The sequence below is a fragment of the Peromyscus maniculatus genome, chromosome 4 (genome assembly GCF_049852395.1).
Source record: "Peromyscus maniculatus bairdii isolate BWxNUB_F1_BW_parent chromosome 4, HU_Pman_BW_mat_3.1, whole genome shotgun sequence".
NCBI classification, from domain to species: domain Eukaryota; kingdom Metazoa; phylum Chordata; class Mammalia; order Rodentia; family Cricetidae; genus Peromyscus; species Peromyscus maniculatus.
The window spans coordinates 61,105,851-61,111,420 of NC_134855.1; the positions used below are offsets into that span (position 1 = coordinate 61,105,851).

Sequence of the window (5,570 nt, forward strand, 5' to 3'; positions counted from 1 at the left end):
CTGTGGATTGAATTGAGTGTAGAATCGCAGGCTAAACAGTGACGTAGAAGAGACGTTTAGTGCGATCCTTTGTCTCTCTTCAGTGCTGGTCTTGAGCTTGCTTTAGCCATTGGGATCTACTGACATATCAGTTTATCAACTCTACCATGCCTTTTTGTAAAGGTACATAAATATGATTGAAAGAGGATGCATATCCCTGTCTAAATAAATCAGTAGCCAAAATAACAAAGTAAACTTGGAAATGAATATGAAATACCGTACTAAAAGTTGGTTACCTTCTGTGATGGCTGGTTTAAATGTCGACTTGCCACAAATTGGAGTCACCTGGGGAAAAGGGGCCTCAAATGAGGAACTGCCTCCAGCACACTGGCCTGCAGGCATGTCTGGGGGTGTTTTCTTGTTTAATGACTGATATGGGAGGACTCAGTCCACTGCGTGCTGTGCCATCCCTTGGAAGGTAGCCTGGGTTGGGTAAGAACGTCACTGAGCATACTGGAGGAAAGTAGGCCAGTGAGCAGCCTTCCTCTCTGGTCTTCATTTCCTGCTCCGGCTTCCTACCTTGAGTTCCTGCAGAACCTGTAAGCTAAAAGCACTTCCTCTTCAAATTGCTTTTGGTCACAGTTTTCTCCCAGCAACAGAAATGCAACTAGAACACCTGCCTAAAGCCTGCCCTTCTTTGCTAAAGATTAGTAAAGGTGAGCAGAGATAACAAAACAAATGAGGACAGGTCTATGTTTAACTTCCAAGGTGATCAGAAAAACTGGAAGAAAACAGGGAAGGGAATTCCATTCTGAAGGCGATTCGTTATTATTTAATGTAAAACTTGTGTGACAATTGAAAGAAAAAACATCTTTAGCTACTGCTTCATTTTGAAGAAAACTACTGTTAATGCATTTCCCACCAATATACTTAAATGTAGGCTCCTTTGTGGTCTGGTCATATCCTGCAAACTACAAAAGGCAGTAGACTCTACTGAGCATGACAGAAGCCCCACAAACTTCAGATACACAGGAGCTAAGCTCCACTCATTATTTGACCTTTCATTTGCTTGTTTTCAGTCACATCCTGTTTTTGTTATGTAATTACCAATGGGTCCCTGGGCAAATCCCTCCTTTCTGCCTCTTAGTCCTTTCTGCCTCTTAGTTTCATTTAAAAATGCAGCTGGTGTTAGGCTTATTTGTATCATTTTAGGGCTGTAAAGGTTCAATGAATTTCAGAACAGTGACTGGTTAACAATCATGGTTACTGTTTTATTACCACATTGTACACTGCCCTGCTGCTTGCTGTGTGGGCTGTTCTAAGAACATGTTTATGAGCCTTTCACGGAAGGAAGAGCAGACCACCATTGTTTAGAAGTAAATCACACATGTGCATGAACACACACATTCTCAGCGGGCTGACTTAGGAGGAAGAACGGACCTCAAACTGATTTCTATTTTGCCCTCACATACAGTGGAGCAAACATTTGCTGAAAGGACACACTAAGAGAAGGACCCACAGTTAGGGGCTTTCAAAACAACTTGCCAGTAACCTCTTCTGAGTTACCTTTCCAAGTGGGTAGCCTTTGAACCAGTAAGTGAGGGGCTCCTGTACTTGAGGGAAGCGGACACTCCCAGGCTTCTTAGGGCTGTTTCCCAACGACATGGTCACTGCGGTTGCTGCTGGTGAGAGCGGAAGATCAAGAATATTCTAGGATGTCTTCCCTTGCTCAGTAGTAGCGTGATCATCTGGCATGTTCAAGGCCTGGGGTTCACTTACCAACACTGCAAAAAATAAATAAGTAACACGCTAAGTATTATTGACTTATAATAAATAAACTACAGGACGGGATTGAGCAGTGAAGAGGGAAGTGCTGAGACAGCAGGGTGAAGGAGAAGCAACACATGCTGGATGAGGCAGACCAAGGGGGGGGCGGGGACATCAGAATAAAAGTGAAAAAGAAAGGTCAAGACACACACAGAACACTCCTTCGTTTAAAGAGGACTGAGCAGAAGACAGAATGGCGATTTAAGAGAGCCGGCATCAAATGGACGCCTCGGAGTTGACAGTGATTAAGAAGACCAAAGGAGGTATTTGGCCAAGAGCTAGCCGGCCATCTGTTTCCTGTAAGTGTGTGTTATATTCATGTCTGTAGCTCTGAATACGCACTTTTATTAATGTTGACATGTCTTTAGAGGGAAAACAGCTTAAAGGTTTGATGTCCTTCCTCAAGACATATTCCTGACTCTAGCCAAGCCTCACAGAGAAATATAGCAGAAATTCCATTTTTTTTTTTTTTTTTTTCAGGATGAACTACACTGAGGTAGTGGTTGTTTGGCTTCCACTAGAAACATTAGGAAACATAATTTTAGATCCATGGAAAAGTATTTTCCGACAAGTATGATGTTACAGATAAAATTTCCAAACCTGGAAAATATTTAGTGGAAATGTATTGTTTTTCTCAGCTGCTTGGAAAGCATAACTGAACACGGACTCATTAGAGGGGACTACTGGTAATGTTTCAAACTCCAACCCACGAGATCACACTAAAAGGAAAATAATATGACCATTCTGAGTAAAGTGACTCAGGAGGTGGAGGTAGAAGGTCAGTTAAGTTAGATATATCAGGAGTTCAAGGCCAGCCTGAACGACATGAGGTCCTATGTGTGTGTGTGGGAACCCAAAAAAACCAAAAATCAAAAACCTAAGTGTGTAATAATCAGCACTGTAATTCCCTTTTTGTTTTGTTTTATTCCCCTAAAGAAATCACCTCCCACCTTGTGATAAACCTTACCTGGTATAAATGTGACTCAGTGGACAGCCATTCTCAACTTCGGCTGAATTTAAGAAACACCCGAGGAGGAATTACAAGCATGAATACTGACACCTGGCTCCTCCCCCAGGCGATCAGCTGTTGGATTCAGACGGAATGCACTCCAGTTATGAAAGTTTCAAAATCTCCCTGGGAGATTCTTACACCCATCAAAACTTGTGAAACACCAAAAACCTTAACCCAGGGCCACAGGTGGCTAGCACAGCCTTTCCCAGGAAGCACGGTGAGCAACTGAGGATGAATTAGAATCTGGATTTCCCCAAGCCTCCCGCGCAGCATTGGAAAGAGTGAGAACAGTCTGTAGGAATTCTTGTCAGTTGCCAGTGTCATCTTTCTCCGATGCTAGACAGTAATTATGCAGCTAACAACAGATGAAAGAAGACCCGAGCCTCCATTCTCTAAAAGGCAGGGAAGTAGTCTTTAATCTATCTCTAACGCACTCTCTGGGAAGACAAAGGGTGGATGGCACGGCTCAGATCTACCCATGGAAGGTTGGCACATAAAACGGAGGCTGCCTAATACGGAATGGATGTCAGATAAACAGTTTCCTTTTTTGTGTGTACCAAAATATGTCTCAAATATCACACGGAATGCATGTATTGTAAAGGCATTCACTATTTATTTGTGATCCAAATTTGTCTGCACAGCCTGCATTTTTCTTCTGCTAAATCTGGCATCTTTTTACATATTCCCAGGAGAGTCTCTAGGTTCTACCAGGGGGAAGTGGGAAACGATACCATATATGGCCAAGTGCCTGCCCACAAGCTGTCTAGACTAATTGACTGTGTTGTTTCTCAGCAGCCCAGATGGCCAAGACTGACTTCCCCAGGCCAGGCTGGTGACTCATTCGGCTGGAAGATTAATGGGAAATTTACTTGCTGACTCAGGAAGACGTGAACCTTGGCAAACGTTTCCTTCCATTTAAATCCAAAGTGGGAGAGAAATCCAAAATAAATATTAACTACAGGGAAATATGGTAAAATATTTTAACATGAGAGAATAAGCAAGTTAATCATGTTTTAGTTTATTAAATACTTTTTTTTTTTTTTAAAGGCAGGATCTCACTATGTAGCCATGGCTGTCCTGGAACTCACTATGTAGACTAAACTGGCCTCGAACTCACAGAGATCTGCCTGCTTCTTCCTCCCGAGAGTGCTGGGATTAAAAGTATGCCACCTCTACGCCAGGCTAATACTTTTTTTTTAAAAGAAGAAGACACTTTTGTGGTTTATCAACTATTGCCACAAAGTATTTTTCTTTTTTTCTTTTTTTGGTTTTTCGAGACATGGTTTCTCTGTGTAGCTTTGGAGTCTGTCCTGGATCTCGCTCTGTAGACCAGGCTGGCCTCGAACTCACAGAGATCCGCCTGGCTCTGCCTCCGGAGTGCTGAGATTAAAGGCGTGCGGCTACCGGCCCTGGTGGCCACCACGTATTTTTCTTGAGAATTACTGCTGCATATGCTCTCTCAGGAGACACTTTCCAAGAATATATTTCAAATTTGTCTTTTGATGCTGCATATAGTCTATAAATATGGTGGCAAAGCCTTGGAGTAGAGATTAAGTGTGGGTAGGACAACAGCCTTCCCTTTGTTCCTAACACAAAACAAAAATTGCAACCATGGGCATGTTTGGGTCTCAATGCCTGAGTAAGTATTTGATTTGCCCTTTGTCCCTGACTTCAAAGGTTGGCTTCAGTCTTTCTTTATTCTGTCCATAGCATTTTTTTTATTGATTGATTGATTGTTAGTTGTTTTGTTTGTCTTGGTTTTGGTACTTTTAGACAAGGTCTCATATAACTCAGGCTGTCTTCAATCTCATTATGAGCCAAAAATTACCTTAAACTTCTCCTCCTAACTTTAGCTCCAGAGTTCTGGGATTACAGGTGTGTACCACCATGCCTTGTTCATCATCATGTTTAAGTAAGACCTTTTGTTTTAATCAAAATCACTTAAGGACTAGTTAAGGCAGTATTTGAAACTAAGTTTCCATTAGCCAGTTCTGGCGCTCTCTCTCTCTCTCTCTCTCTCTCTCTCTCTCTCTCTCTCTCTCTCTGTGTGTGTGTGTGTGTGTGTGTGTGTGTGTGTGTGTGTGTGTTTGCAAAGTGTTGCAGAAATGGTAAACCTAAGGAACAGGAGTCAAAGTATTTACCAAGACAAAATGGATATAAAAATTTTATGAAAGGCTAGATACTGTGGACAGACAGACACACACAGAGAGAGAGAGAGAGAGAGAGAGAGAGAGAGAGAGAGAGAGAGAGAGAGAGAGAGAGAGAGAGAGAGAGAGAGAATCACTTCCTCTGAGTAGGAATAGGGTCCTTACAGCAGTTAAGAGAATAAATCTAAAGGGAAGTAGAAGACTAATGCAAGTCTAACTTGAAACCCGGGATAAGAACCTGAAGAGAATATCAGAAAATGGAAGGACCTCCCATGCTCATGGATTGAAGAATTAATACTGGGAAATTGGCTACACTATCAACAGTAACCTGCAGATTGATAGCAATCTCCACAAAAATCCCAATGTCAGGAGCCTGGAGAGATGGCTCAGCTGTTAAGAGCACTTACTCTTCTCCCAGAGGACTGGGTTTGGTTCCCATTCACTCCCAACTACCTGTAACTTCAGTACTGTGGGGGATCTGAGTGAGGTCTTTGGTCTTCTTGAGCACCTGCACTTACAGGCACACACTCACACATACACACAAATCATTTTAAAAATCCATTCCAATGCCGATCTTCAAAGAAGTAGAAAAACAATATTAAAAT

General features: G+C 42.3%; 1 long non-coding RNA gene across 2 annotated transcripts; it reads left to right on the forward strand.

The window, feature by feature from the left end:
- The first annotated feature begins 1,653 nt into the window (after positions 1-1,653).
- On the forward strand, positions 1,654-5,017 carry LOC143272913 (uncharacterized). Of its 2 annotated transcripts, none has more exons than XR_013050565.1 (3): positions 1,654-2,105; positions 2,743-3,035; positions 3,611-5,017. It is a non-coding gene; the product is annotated as an uncharacterized LOC143272913 (long non-coding RNA). The 2 variants fall into 2 exon arrangements; XR_013050564.1 differs by having other exon boundaries at positions 1,658-2,105; positions 3,614-5,017.
- The last annotated feature ends 553 nt before the right edge of the window (positions 5,018-5,570 follow it).